This window comes from Nymphalis io, chromosome 15 (assembly GCF_905147045.1).
Source record: "Nymphalis io chromosome 15, ilAglIoxx1.1, whole genome shotgun sequence".
Taxonomy (NCBI): domain Eukaryota; kingdom Metazoa; phylum Arthropoda; class Insecta; order Lepidoptera; family Nymphalidae; genus Nymphalis; species Nymphalis io.
The window spans coordinates 8,362,412-8,379,113 of record NC_065902.1 but is presented as its reverse complement, the minus strand read 5'-3'; the positions used below and the strand labels follow the sequence as shown (position 1 = coordinate 8,379,113).

The 16,702-nt window shown below is 32.2% G+C and overlaps 1 protein-coding gene across 2 annotated transcripts in view; it reads right to left on the bottom strand.

The window, feature by feature from the left end:
• Window positions 1–6,510, bottom strand: part of LOC126773844 (uncharacterized) — a 151,677-nt gene extending 145,167 nt beyond the window's left edge. For both annotated transcript variants that reach the window (XM_050495055.1, XM_050495056.1), the window contains exon 1: window positions 6,250–6,510. The gene's annotated coding sequence lies outside the window, so the exon portion shown is untranslated. The remainder of the gene's footprint in view (window positions 1–6,249) is intronic.
• Between the last annotated feature and the right edge of the window lie 10,192 nt (window positions 6,511–16,702).

Here is a 16,702-nt window from a genome sequence, read left to right as displayed (position 1 = left end):
CACTGGTTCACTCACCGTTTAAACAGGAATACAACAATAACAAGTATGGCAGACAAGCTTGCACAAAGCCCTACCACCAGTAAAATGTGTAGTGTGCTTGTGTATGTTTGTCTGTTTGTGTCCTTTTTATTTTTTTTAAGAAACCTGAATAAATGAATGTTTCAATGCGGCTTCTTTTTGTAACGGTTTCATAGTTAGTTAAAAAAATTATGTCAAAACTTTATACAACCTTATTAAAAGTTTGTTAAAATATTTTATAGCAGGAAATAGTAAATATCATTTTACGTTTGTTGTCTTGGCTTTTTTATTTTTTTAACAACTCATTTAGTTCACTTGCGCATGGAGTTGAATATGAGAAAAAAGAATAACACAATACTACTTCTACTATTTTATTATAAGACCTTTTTATTCCCGGGATAAAACTCTTTCGAAGTCGGCTATTAATATTACAATATTGGCAGTCCATAACTGCCTGTAATTAAGTATACCACTGCTGGGCTTAAGTGTTTTCTCCGCTTAAATAGAAGGACTTTATTCAAACACGCTGCTCCGATGCCGAAAGGTACACATGTGGCAGTCATATTAAATTACAGTTGAATTTAACAGTCATAAACATTTTTTTCATTTATTATCAACTAAGTAATGAATGTTACGGTAACATTGTAAGGAGTGGGATTTAATTTTGATTTGATAGCCGAGTTAGGCATATACTCAATCTCTATCTTGACTCCTCATATTCTACCACCAAAACACCACTACTGAGTACTGTTGTCTTCCAGGTTGAAGGGTGAGTGTGCCAGTGTTACGGGCACATCTTAGTTCTCAAAGTGGTTGAGGCATTGGATATGCAAGTAATGGTTAATATTTCCTCTAGTGTCAATGTCTATCAGCTGTGACCACTTACCAAGTGGTGGCCTATTTGCCTACTTATTTTAAATTAAATTATTCGTGGGCGTGTTAAAATATAGTGTCGTGTATAAAGTGGATGTGGATAGCTCGTGAAATATCAATACAAGCAAAAGCAAAAAGAACACAAATTGTTCCGTCCTATCTTGTTGCCTAAAAAAATATTGTTGTTAAGCGAATAGAGGTCGTTTGTATGCAGTACATACAAAAGGTTCGAGTACAGCTATCGTCTAGTTGTTTTTATTTGATCGTGTTGTAACTTTTTCAAATCAATATACGTTATACAGACCGATATTTATAGATCAAAGTCAATTGAAATGTGGGCTAAACAACTACAAATACACTATATAATTTTTACTTAAATTGAATTTTAGTTCAAAATGCTTAACTTTATGTGAATACTATTTATAATATTTGCTATTTACCCAGGCGATATTTCAGTGTATTTCTGCACTATATTTAGTGATTGTTTCTACTGTAGGGGAATGTCTCTTATCCTTAACACAAGTTAATAAATCATCCTAGCTAGGATAGCCAGGACCTGATCTTAATTTCATTTGATGACTATGTTATTGAACACTGAGTCTTTTTCCAAGATTAACTGCATCATATTCAAATATGACTATTTGTGAAATGAATTAACGATAAACCCATTTCTCACTTGTGGGTGATGCTGTACGAAAAGAGAAATAGATGAGGTTGAATCGTTTTACGCGCTTTGGGAAGCACGGCAGTATAATACTGCCAACTTCCTTCCTAGACTAGAAATTTCTTAACAAAAATTCTCAAGAACGTTAATTGCGGCTCAAGATTTTTCAGGACATTAACTCCTATCGTACTACAAACAATTTGCACCAAAACATAACTTATTTACTTTGTATGGTCATTGTCAAGAACTAATATTCTCTTCTCATACATTAAAGTGGTCTTATAATTACGTCCACAAACATACAATAAATTAAAGCCACAACAATAAACAAGAATATAACATTCAACACCCTAATTCCAAGGTAATAGTGATAAATTTCGCTTAACATAACATGTGGACGTCAAATGAAGCTGTTTTATTACACGTGTCTTGTAAGGGTTTTACAATAGCCGCATCCGTTATTAATAAAGCACTCAAAATATATTTGAATTTCAAACGGATTATATATAAGAATTGTCGCTGATCTTCTAATATTACATCTTTGTTATTCGTCGTTAATTCTATATTAAGCTCAAAAGATGCTTACAGAATCTAACAAGTAATAACACTTGATAAAGGATTTCGTTTGCTGTTATTTCTGCTCCATGTATTGTACTACGCTAAATTTAAAAATAATGTATTTTTTCTATTAATGAAAATATAAGTAATAATTTATAAGTAATAAAATTTGTCCAGAGGGTGGATCTACCAGTTATCTGTCCGATAGCTGGTTGGAATCACTACGGGTACGCGACCCCGGACTGCTCTAGCTACTAGTGTCACATTCCTGTATCTTCCGTGATCACAGTATCCTCACCCCTCTCCTTGATACGTTGTTTCCCAAAATTATCCCAGCGTCACGCCAAAGAAGAAGGAAAACTAATATTAAACCCGGAGCGGTGCCTCCGTTTAGGCGTAAGCCAGTCACCTGCGGCCAAACCAGCACCACACGTATTGACTCGTCATTCCTGCGGATCCTGCTGGGGAGGAGGAGAGGGTGGCATGGGTACTGGGCAAGCCCGTGTTGCCATAAAGTCGCCTGCCCAGGCGTAGCAGCATCCACGGAGAGGACACTTCGCTCACCTGTCTTGCAGGTGGAAAACAACACGGAGAGTGGCTTGCTTAAATCATCTGACAAAGATGCAGAGGCCTATATATAAGTAATAATAGTGTTAATGTTTTTTTTATAAAATGTTTCATTTTCGTTTCTTTTTTAATATTATAAAATACAGGTCCTTTAAAAATTAAAGTAACAGTAATCCACTTCTGGGCTAAGGCTCTTTCAGAAGAATGCTTGGAGCTTACTCCAGCACGCTGCTCCGATGCGTGTAGATTTTTATCAGCCACATACAGGTTTTGTCACGATTTTTCCTTTATCACCGAGCACGAGATGAATTATAAACAAATTAAACATCAAAATTCAATAGTAAATCCCTGATTTTTTTCCGTCTTAACCACTGGGTCATCACGGCTCAATCGTTTAAATTAAATAAAACTTTTTTTTTAAATATATAACTTAAGATAATTAATGTGTATTTAGTTATGTTACGTTATTTAATACACCGTTATATTATATATTTAACAACATATCTAAGTTTGAAACATTAACCAAGTATGTTATATTCATTACGGCTCGAAAACGACTTAAGCTCCGGAAATGACGTTGATCGTCTAATTTAACATCATTACTACACGCAATGCAAGTCTATAATTTCATCTACATAATATTATAACATATATGAAAATGATCATTTAACTATGCGAGTTCGATTTGTTACTTAAGAAAACTTATATTGTGTTGTTATTATATCATATTTATTATATCTTAAAGAAAAAAATGTGAAAAATTAGAATAATTGTATGTCTTTTCAATAAATTAAAATATTAGCGTATGACAAAAAGTACTCAATCATATTAAATTGTAAAGAGATAAATTGTTTATTTTATATATTATATAGTTATGATAATATATAGTTGCTATTTGTTTTATAAGAAAAATACGATAAAGTTAGTTGAGTGAATTTGCCACGCAGTGTTAATCATTTACAAAATAAATAACGTTTTTATTTTAAGCATTTTTTGTTTTTTCTTTTCACCTTTTGTGCACACACAAAAAAAAATATTTGTATAGAAAAGCCTTCTAAAATCAACGCTTTATTTTATTTAAACTCAGAATAGAACGATTTTTTGATTCTATTTTCTTTTATCAACTGCGCTATAAATGTGTGCTCTAAAAATTTCAACTCATTGGTTACGTGGAAGAGATTTAAAATTTCAGTTGAGAGGTTTAACCCACTCATACTAACAGGTGCAGTTAATAAAACCTTAATAAAATAAGACGTGGGCCGTAAAGTATTGTTTTCAATGTACGTGCGAACGGATCGCTTGGCTTTACTTGATTTATAACATATTTTTAAAAGAAATATCACGCGATTATTTTGAAAACTTATCGACAAGTCATAGTAACTAGTTTTGGAAAAATATTTCATATCTAATGTTATAGAATATGTGTACATGCAGGTAATCTGTTTGAGTTGACCAAATTGGAAGTTTATATTTTTATGTTTACATTGTTTCTGTAGTATCCACTTTGTTGTTCGCCACTAGATGGCGCTGCAGCACTTTGTCTTATATACTGTTCAATCAATCGCCATGACAATTGGTATTTAGATAAATATATGTATTATGGTTTTGCTAGTGATATTATAAAATAAAAAAATCTAAGTAAAACAACAATTTCACTCTTATTGTGAAGGGATGCTAAATTGCCTCGTTTGTTCTCAACGACTAGGTACTGCGAGTAAAAATCTTTATAAACATGTATTTTTCTTTACCATTTTTACAAGTCAGCGCAAAGCGGTATTCAGATAATTATTCCGATTCAAATAGACGTTCCATTAGTTGTATAAAATTCATTTTAATAGCAACTAGCATGCTAGTTATTTCGTAGATAAAAGAACACTCGAATGTCAACTTACTTTGTATCGATTCAAGGAGGTATTCCAATAAATAATTCTGATAAAGCAAAAGGTAATTAATAAAAAAAATCGCTCAATATTATCAATGTAATTACAATGAGCGTACAAAGTCAAAATTTACTTTCTTATGTAAATCTATAATGAAATAATTGTAAAAAATCAATGATTGTTCCTAATAATTTTAAATGTATAAATTGTGTAGACTATTGATAGCACATGTATAAACCTTAGTGGTTTTTTTTAGCTGCTATCATTATGATAAATTTTGTATTGTTATTTAAATGGATAAATAAATTTAAAAAAAAACTTGTCTAGAAAAATTATAATCTAATTTGAGACAATACCGTGCGATAACTGCAGTCTAATTGCGCGTTAATTATATTAAACTTACTAGTAAATTATAAAACATCTATAACACCAATATACATGAAACTCTTATCCATTAAACACACGATAGCGTAGAGGAGCTTCAAGTTTTCTGTAGAAATTGTATCTTTTAAAATATATACTAAAATGTATAGTAAAAAGCAATTCCATATAATTCCGCTTAACACAATCTACCTCTGAAACATTTTATTTAAGTAATTTTCTGTGATATTGTGACAACGAACAATAGTTTAACATTTATAATACAAATACTAAAGTCACGCATAAACGGCTTCGTATTTGTCGTGATGGGAAAATGCCAACTGACACCAGGGGGTGATCAATTATTTAATTAGTGCCATTAAACATAATTGGGAAGGTGTCTCCGCTATTTCACCTGGTGTAGGAGTAACATCGAGGGATTCCCCTTTAGAGAAACAACACATGATACAGATAATATAACACTAATGCCCGGTTATTACATTCAAGAAATTATTATTATTGATTATATTTATTTACAGCGTCTACGAGGCGTACCACTACTAAAATAAAGAATGTCATTTTATTGATACCTGATATTTAAATATAAAGATGAACCTTAATTAAATGCAAAAATGTACGAAACGAAAAGAGGCTATCGAACTGACTGCTTTTTACTGTATCTTCCGCGAAATCTTTGATTATTTTAAGCCGATTTTATATTTAATTATTGTTTTTGTTTGAGTATTAAAGGTGACCCCAATAAATGTAATAAATACCCTTTGCTTAGAATAAAGGTGTTTCTACACTTATTATATGGAATGAGGAACTTTTTTCTTAGAACGGTGCATTATCTGAAAAGACGCGGCGCATTGAAAAGTTTAAACGTTGCAACTTAAACCGATATTTTTTTTGATAATATCTTAAAAATCGATTTCAAAATATATTTAGCCTTTACTGGCAACGACTGTACTCAATTAACAGATTGGTATATTAAGTGTTTAATATTTTTATTAAGTTTTTATAAAGATAGCATGATGTTTTAGACAATCGCCTGTTTGTAGTAAAGCATCCGCATGTTTGTTTATGTTTATTCGTAAATATTTTCCTCCTCTCACATGCCTTGAGAAATATATAAACAAATGAAATAAATTATGTTACAATTAACTTAGTTTTATAAGTTAAACATTTTATTCGTATTCGTATACTTTTAATAACAATTTCAAAATGTGAACAACAAAATAAAGTTACATTTTTTATTTAAAATATTGTTTTGCATTGCATTGTTGTAAGTTATATATTTAAATAGTAATAAAAATAAAAAAATCTTACCTCCCTGATGAATAAGTTTCAGTACGCCCGCCCAGAGATCTTTACCATATACTTCAAAACTTAAAGACACAACGTTAAAACGCACTCACACTATAATCCATGTACATACAAATACCTTCACACATTAATAAAAAACATACTATACAGGCAATTTATCGAATAAGTGTTTTATTGTGTCAAGAAGGCGCGTTCAAACATCGATATTAAAAATTTACGGAGAGACACCGAGGATTCGAATCCACGCGGGCGTTCCTGGCGCGAGCTTGCTTCGGACTGAGGGCGATGCGATGGGCGGACTTGTTACCATAGATTAAAACAACTGAACTTAACTGTATCAGACATACGTATGTCGTACAGGTGACAGTTTAGTAACACGTATTTACATGTTAGCATTATTTTCTTACCTTTTTTCATAAATAAGAAAAAAATAACGACTCAATTTGAATTTTCTTTAATATACAGTAAATATTCAAAATTTTTATAATTATTTTATAGTAAAACAAATTAAAATAAAAACACATGTAGACCAGTGGATAAAACACTTGGACCCTAAACGAAGACCGAACAAACGGCACTAGGTTTTCATATACCTAATTTGTTTTTTAATTTATCTCTCGCTCGACGGTGGAGGAAAACATCGTGAGGAAACCTGCATGTGACATAAAATTTTGCTATATTTATGTGCATTTACGCACACTTATTTTTAAGGCATTGCCTAGCTTTTAGAATTATAGGAATTTAAATTTTTTGTACAAGTTTACATATTCATTAAAAATGCTTGTAATTACGCGCCGATATTAAACAGATTTTTTAAAGATAAATTTACATTTATTTTTGTTAGTGTTACTATGAAATCACTCCAAGTTTCTTGTGTAACTGAAGCCTAAAGATAGCTTACGTGAGTATTACATGCATTCACTGCTCCGGAATGTCGACAGACAGCATCTGATGTATGTTGACATTCTTGCTGAAATGCTCATAAAAATATTTGTTTATTTCAATCCACCTACCTACTTTACTATTTTTAAATAATTCGATTTTATTATAAAGAAAACGCTTGTATACAATACAGTTTATATATTTATGGACTTTCACAACATCTCATTTAATTTTATTTTAAAAATAATGTATGTATGTAATGACCATTTTCATTCAAGTTCTTAGTTTTATTTAAAAGAAATCTTTATTGCTCATTTTCGACAATACAAGATAGTTTCTGTAGTGCTATTCTGTAAGAACTCACTTCACTACTCACCCGTGAAATATTGACAACCGACTCATAAAATTATATGGTATATAATTTGATGCGGGTTTTCTTGAAGGATTATCAAATTATTATAATCAATGTCGCCTATCACTTTCTGACTTTTCACGACTGTTTTCTGCGGTGATTCTCGATTTTGTTCGTACAGAAATTTCTACTAAGCTTGGTATGAGTATAAAAAAATCAAATTGTTTCATTGAAATGCTTCATTATTTTTATTAAACAATTGTTTGAATGTCGATACAAATTTTTATACCAGAATGTCTAAATAATTCGTCAAAATCAATAACCTTAATTATTACTTATTTCAGAGAAAAAGCCACTTGTATCCGGGTCAAGGATGATAATGGTTGAAAGTTTTGATATTTTACCTATTTATTATATACAAATGCAATCAATAATGACTATGTATACAGTGTAACATGTCATCAACGATACAATATAATTTGCAGGCCACACTTTTGTCTGCAACTGTTGCATTTTAAAACACATTATAATTAAAAAAAAAAACAGTTAAAATCTGTAAAAATGTCCCACTGCTGGTGTAAAGCTTTTCGAGTTTAATCCACCATACTGTTCCAATGTATTAAAAAAATAGTGTTCAAACGACCTTCATAAGTTGATAACACATTATCACGGGCAAACAGAGCAGGACATAGAGTACTTATCATCTCCCTCACACACATTGGCGATGCTGCGAACGAAATAGATCATCATATCACGATGGAACGATGATCATATCATGATGACGAGCCGGTTGACGTGGTTAGTAGATCACGCCGAAAGTTGAGGGTTCCATTCCCACCCAGTACAGACATTTGTGTGCATGAACATGTCTGTTCGTCCTGATTCGGGGTGTAATTATCTATATAAGTAAATATTTACGAAAGAAAAGTGGTATATATAGTATATCAGTTGTCTGGTTTACATAGTACAAGCTCTGCTTAGTTTGTTATCAGATGGCCGTGTATGCATCATGTCCCAGGATATTATTTTTTATAATAGATTGAGTTTTCATAATAATTATTATTAAAACTAATACTAATAAAAGACGGGCTTACACCTAGTAATTTTAAATATTATTTTATATATTAAAGTTATTTTTAGTAACTTACGATTTGGATTTATTGAGTCAATTTTTAAGTCCAAATATTCATAAAATCTAGATTAATAATGACTAGGTATCAACTATGCCCTGTTATATTCCTTGCATATATAAAGTTTAAATTTTTTACACTACACTGACTCACTACGTTTCATTTCATAATACAGCAATTGATTTAGTATTGGATATATTCTAATGACGTGATTCAGGTAAAAAGGAACAATACGGGACATTTTTTAAAAAATAAAATTATTTTCCTGTTATTATTTATTAAAAATAAAGCGATCAAGTGCTAGTCGGTTTCGTGTAGAGGTGGTTCCATAGTACTAACGCGGGTAATTAACAGGATTTTTGTGTTTAATTTAAAAAAAAAGCCGAGATGGCCTAGTGGTAAGAACGCGTGAATCTTAACCGATGATCGTGGGTTCAAACCCGGGCAAGCACCACTGAATTGTCATGTGCTTAATTTGTGTTTATAATTCATCTCGTGCTTAACGGTGAAGGAAAACATCGTGAGGAAACCTGCATGTGTCTAATTTCATTGAAATTCTGCCACATGTGTATTCTACCAACCCGCATTGGAGCAGCGTGGTGGAATAAGCTCCAAACCTTCTCCTCAAAAGGGAGAGGAGGCCTTAGCCCAGCAGTGGGACATTAACAGGCTGTTACTGTTACTGTTTACTGTTGTGTTTAATTTGAGTGAGGCCAGATTATGTTTCGTAGTTTTTTCAAAATATTAAACCTAATACATTTTAAGATACAGGTTGGGCGAAATTTCATCTACTCGTTTACAATAACATTAAACTTAATTGTAAAATGATGAACATACTTATAAATGTATATCTATATGTTTTCTTCATATTGAGTCATTTCATTTGATGTGAATATATTTTTTAATATTTCTCTTTGTCTCTCAAAAATGAACGGTTGAACAGTAAGTTCTCAAAAATAAATAGTCGGTCCTAGGGATATAGGGACCTAGTTCTCTATTACTACCATATTTCGTCTTTTTTCATTCAACATATTCGGAGAAAATAGACTTTGACAGACCCAAGAGTGACCCTATAAGTATTACTACTACTACTACTTCGACTACTAATCATTTATACGGAACTCTAAAAGAAATCTTTTTTTTATTGTATAGGCGGACGAGTATAATATGGGCCACCTGATGGTAAGTGGTTACCAACGCCAATAGACATTGGCATTGTAAGAAATGTTAACCATCGCTTACATCGCCAGTGTGCCACCAACCTTGGGAACTAAGATGTTATGTCCCTTGTGCCTGTAATTACACTGTCTCACTCGCCCTTCAAACCGAGACACAACAATACCAAGTACTGCTGTTTTGCCGTAGAATATCTGATGAGTGGGTGGAATCTACCCAGACGAGCTTGCACAAAGCCCTACCACCAGTAATCTAATTATGAATATAAAAAAATAGCTTTAAAAATTAGTAGCAGTGAAATTAGACAGGCAGGTTTCCTCACGGTGTTATCCTTCATCTCCAAGCACGAGATGAATTATAAAGACAAATCTATCTATCTAATATTTTAATTCAAAGTCATTCATATGACTATTTAAATCCTTGAGATTTCACTTCTATATGGATTGAACATTGCGGGCATATTTTCGGAACGATATGAACTGAACTCTCTTTAAAGTTGGTTTGTAAGCGATAGTATGTTTTACACGTCTTATTGTTTGTAATAATGTCCGATTTACAGTTGAGCGGTTAACGTGTTTATTCCAGCAAATGCATTGCTGATTTTAAAACGGTGTTAATGGTATACAGTAAAAGAATACGTTTATACGTGTGGGATGTTGAATGAAATATATTGAGATTTTCATCTCTCTATTTCTGTTCGTTCTACAACGCAATACATATTTGTGAAATCTCTCATCTATGTCGGACTCATCTCTCATCTTATAATGAATGTTTAATTTACTTAATATTAGTTCAGTAAGTATTTCCATGAATATCGATACTAAAAGTTTTAAAAATATTCTTTGTCTCGTAATTTTGAACATTTTACGATTACGTATAATATGTATTTGAAAATCTTCTTGGTTCATTTTCTCATATACGTTTTATTTCACCAATATCCTTGAAGTAATAGTAGTTGTAAGATAAAACCAGGCCTGGACTAAGAGATCCAAGGCTATGAATAAAGATATATTAACTTATTCCAACCACAAGAGGAATAAACCGAAATAAATAACTTTGACACCGATATAATTGGTCACCGATATCAATTGACGCGGTATCATCTTGAATAATCCTATGATATTCACTTGGATTTGCGAAAAAATAGCGTTTTAGCGAACTTCGAAAGTTAAATTTATATATTAATATTATTCATAAGGTTTAATTTTAATCAAACACACACATATTCTTGCTGAAATTGTATTTATAGAAACTAATATTGTTAAAGAAAGTCTTTAAGAGAAAACTTATTGTACATAATAATTTTGTAACACACAAAAAAGGGAACGGGACCGTTACTCCTTAATAGATAAGATTATTTCATAACCTAGCGAGGAGTACAGTGCAACACCCACCTGATTGGATTTAAATTAATTTGTACAAACCAAATTGTAATATTTAACTACTATGTTCAATCTCTATTATGAATAAAGATATATTATTATTAATGTGGTCATAATTACATAAGTGGAATAGTGTTTTCATTTGTCTAGTGGCTTGATAGAAAACCGCTGGTTTCAATTCCCAGGTCGGACCAATAAAAAAGTTTTTCTGTCAGAAAATTCTCAGTAGCAGCCCGGGGTCTGGAAGTTGGAAGTGTGTAGACCCCCATGCCTCAGAAAGCACGTAAAGCCGTTGGTCGAGCGCCTGAAATTTTTCCGGTCGTGTCGGATTGCTGTCCCATCGGATTATGAGAGCTAGGGAATAGAGAGTGCACCTGTGTTTGCGCACACACTCGTGCACTATAATATTTCCAGCGCTGGCGTTGGCTAATCTCTCTTGAGATTCTTCTCTTCTTCTCTTGGACCTTATAAAGGTAAATTAATCAAGAACTATTTATAGTACGTAATTACGTTACAAATTAATTACAGCGGAACAATTAGAAAATCGCATGAAATTTGTAAATCTACGGTTTTTTTAACTTTATTCCTACTCCGATTGGAATAGGATTTAGGTACTTTGACATTTGAGGCCCCCATTCTCTAGTGGTACCCCTAGACCAATGTCTTGTAGATGCCTAGGGCATTATTAATTAATTCAGAGCTAAATAAAATCCTGTCCAACGTTTTTCTGAATGGATGAGCGGAAGAAAATTTAACCTGACTAACTAATTAAATACTCAACGGCTCATTGGAATCGCCTGGACCAATAACAGTTTAGATTAAAATTAAATAAGTTAAACCGACTTCGATCAGGGTGATCGAACTTGAATGTAATTATTAGAATAATGTTTGACGGACTAACAGTTGTCAGGAGCAGGCGTCAATAAAATAAATACCTCAGCCCCACTCCGCCTTTGATGTGTGAATAATTGAAATTATTTGTTACGCTAAAATTCATTTCAATTTCATATTGCATATTACTAGGTAGTCAAAACTTTATTTATTAGCGTTATAGCTCTTAATATTATTATTCATTTGAATAATAAACACTTTTTAAGAAATTTTAGGAAGATAAAATACTATTTCTTGTAATTTCTTTGCATAAAATAAAACTATTATTTTATGTTTTAAATTATGAAACATTCATATTTAAGAAAGAAATACATGATGACCGCTTTTTTTGATATGAACTATTTATGATAACTTTCATAATAATTTTATGATAAACTTTTACGAATGATCATATTTTATTCTGTAAATAGATGAGATAATAGCTTGTATGGAGCAAAAAAGATAGCTGCTAATTTGCGGCTATGAGACGAAGGAAAATTTTCAATTTGAACTGGGGTAGTCTACTCTCTTAAGCGGCAAGATATATATATGTATAACGAAATAATCTAAATAAATATAATTATAACAGGTTCAGTTGAACAAAAGGGAATATACATTTTGTACTTTAAACACTAAATTTATTGGTCGATTTGCTTGGCCTTATGCACTACTATATTAGTATATTATAATACCTTTTTAATATAATACCTTTGTACGAAAGTGTCAAATTTTGAATCTTTTTTTAAGGTATATTACACTTTTTGATGTTATCTTAATAATACGACTCCGTACTTTACATTCAAGAACTCTGAAGTAGTCTTTTGTTTTTATTCGAAATTTTAAATAAATATATTTATAATAAAGTCCTGTGAGTTAGAGTACGTTCCGTCTATTAATTGCCAATTAATAAACGTCAATTATTTACATGTTAAATTGGCGTAAACAGACGAGCTATTGGTTGAAAAGGTAGAAGCGATCGAAGTACCTGGATGCGATTTGTATAGAATAAAAAATAACCTAATTGGTTAAGATTGTGGTCTATTATACACATTAATTAGTAGTTGTTCTTTGCGGCATGATTTTTTTTATTTGTCTCATAAAGATAAGTGACTGATAAGACTTATCTTCATGATAAATCTGTCAATCTGTCTTACAATGAGTAAAGATTGGTTTTTACCCAAACAATCAAATCAATCAATCAACAGCCAATCGTTGTCCACTGCTGAACATAGGCCTCTCCCAAGGTTCGCCAAGGTGTCCTCCGCCTTCCGCATCCAGTTGGTGCCCGCCACCTTCTTAAGGTCGTCGGTCCACCTGGCTGGAGGGCGCCCTTTACCAAACGGTCTTACATAAATACTTACAGCCAGTGAATGGTTTGTATTATTGTATCGTAAAAATATTATAAAAGGGGAAAACCCCATTACGGTAAAAAAAGTTGGTTGCGCTGTCTTAAGAGGATTGTTAACCTTAACAAGAACAATCGTACCGTCCAGTGTCAGCTTGCATTTTACTAATACCACTGTGATTCAATGCGACACGTTCACCAAACACGGACGTATGTTTACTTTTATAGTTTTACATACTCACCTTATAATTAAATTTTATATTTTATATTATTTGTCGATTGACTTAATTTAGAATGAACGTTGTTCGTTGCATTTTATTTAAAGAAAATACGTCCAAATGTCATTTTGGTAAACAAATTCTAAAACACTAAACTAACCGTTAGAGGTACTGTCCTTTATATCTCTACCTGAAACACTGAGATGATGCTAGTGAAGGTGCCTCGGGTGCCTCGGGTGATGATAGCTGCATGTGTAAGTGATCCCGTATTCTTTTTTAACTAAGCAAAGGGTATCGCCGATTTTTATGACTGTTATGGCATTAGGCCAAAGATAACAAAAAAAAAACGAGACACTGAAGGCAACATTATTATCCTATCAAATTAGTTTGCTTTAAGATTGCGCACAGCTGAGTTAGCACCATTACATATACGCCATATTGTACATCAATAGACGTAAATTACAGAACAAAGTGTTTATAAATTAACATATACCTGAAATAGTTGAAGTTATCGTTAAACCGCGATCACTATCAAGCAACCTTTAGGTAGAAGTAATAATAGACCGGAAGTGGAAAGGGTAGTACGAAGTTTAGAAGATCAATAACAGTATTGTTCCACTTAATACTATGACAGGTTCTAAATACAAATTAAAAATAGTATACCAAAGGCAAGGCATATGCGCAGTGTTGACATTGTTCTGATTGTTTTTAGATATTTTTTTTATATCATTATATAATATAGCTGTCTGCTTTGTTGGTCTAATGCCTCACTAATGAGGTTGCAGGTTCTGAATTCTAATTCCAGTAGGTGCCGACCAAATTGTTAAGTTTTTCTGTCCAGAAGTATTCTCAGTACATGCCTCTGTACCTCTTAAACTTCAAACTTTACAGTATTATATTCACAAGCATCGGAACGTACATAAAGCTGTTGAAACTGCACATACTTCATCTAGGTTTGCCTAGGACTTCCAGGACAATTGGCTGGAGATATCTACTTTTTGTTTCTCCTCCTATACAAGTGCTGACATTAACTCCAATTATTCAATGTGTCATACCATAATGAACAGCTATTTATAGTTCTAATTGAATTTTATTGAAGCAAATTTTATAGTCAAAGGTACATACCAAATAGGTAGTTGTTTTCGCTAAAGAGGAAGTTGATTGTGTGACAAAATTGCACGCAGACCAGCTTTTAATCATAGTGTTTTAAACAAAATTCTCGGTTTTCTATAACCGTAATGTAAAAGTAGAAAATAAATTACCCGCGTTGCTTTCAAGAAACTCAATTTTAGTAGACGTTGCTTAATTTGACAACTAACGAGTGTATTCTAGTTTCAAAACTATTTTTAACCTATTCGAGAATCTTATTTAAATATCTGCAATAAACCTTTCTAGTGACTTTTTAACACTGGAAACTGAAAAAGGCAATCTGACCTATTTTCGGACTAAAGTTTAGTTAAATAATGTTCACTAAATTTAACTTTTTTATTACCAGTCTACGGGGGCTATACGATTTCAGCCGTATATTATTTAGTATATAACTACTATAAGGCTATGTATGTATGTAATTAGTATTAGTAGTATGTTCACATCAGTAACAGCCTGTAAATGTCCCACTGCTGGGCTAAGGCCTCCTATCCCTTTTTTTTTTTTTTTTTGAGGAGAAGGTTTGGAGCTTATTCCACCACGCTGCTCCAGTGCGGGTTGGTAGAATACACATGTGGCAGAATTTCGATGAAATTAGACACATGCAGGTTTCCTCAGGATGTTTTCCTTCACCGAAAAGCACGAGATGAATTTTAAACAGAAATTAAGCACATGTAAATTCAGAGGTGCTTGCCCGGGTTTGAACCCACGTTCATCGGTTAAGATTCACGCGTTCTTACCACTGGGCCATCTCGACTTCACATGTTCCTGCATAACTTCTTCTTCATGACTACTTATCATATTTCGACACATGAGGTATCGTTAGAAGCGTCTTGATTGTCCGCTGATTATAAACTATGTAACGTTACTCTTAATTCAATATGAACTTGCATGTTTATAATTTCTAAAATTTTGATAGTTAGTTTCCTTGTGTATGTTTACAGGGAAACTGCCTACTTTTGTATCAGATCAAATAGAAGGTTATAATGCTGGGGTGCTCCGGCCTAAGGATGAGAAATACTCCACATGAAGCCTAGCTTGTGCTTTATGCACCAGGAGCATGTGTTTTGAACTTATCACCCTGTTAAACACCCCCAGTTTGAAGCTAGTTTGACTTGTCCTTACAAATGATCCCGAGATTGGATTTCATTTGATATTGTGATACCAAGAATCTCAAAACTGTTAAATGGTGATAGGAAAATTTCTTAAAGAACAAGCAGCGTAGATACGATATAAAAGTATTGTTATGACATCGTTTTAATATTCTATTTATACGTTGAAGCGTAGTGCAGATTAAAAACTCTTTTTGCTTCCAACTATATTAACATGTGCCATCCTATCGTTTATTCCGTTTCTGTGGATATTGGAAAAAATAAATAAACATTTTTAAATTTTCCTACGTCCAGCGTCATACATTTTATTTTGTATTTATTGTAAAGAGCGCGAATTTAGATAAAGATGCCACAGATAATATACAAAAAACCTCGCATATCGTATAAAAAAAACAATAGATATAATAGAATTTTGACCAAACACGTTAGCAGTTAAAATAAATTATGATTATTTTTCAAATCAGCGTTTAGCTCGTTGAAAATTAATATTAAGAAAAAGTGCATTTTTTTTATTCAATGAACAAATACAAAGTAAGAAAGATTCCAGTTGAATCTTAAATAAAGTATAAAGAAAATAAGTTAAATAAATTTGTCATTATTTTAAGATTTGACGTTTAGAAATTGAAGATAAAGGAGAGTTCAATTCTGATCTATTATTTTGTCAAAATTAACAAAACAGTATCATGTATCGTTCAGAGTTAATAAACGAAAAATCTGTCGAGACTAAAACTTAATTTGAACAATAAAACCGACGTTTGTTAATAAGTTATAGTATAACTTGTAATAACTTAAAATATGAACCAAATATTTGTAAAAGCGCTAATAGCGAATAATAAGCGAATT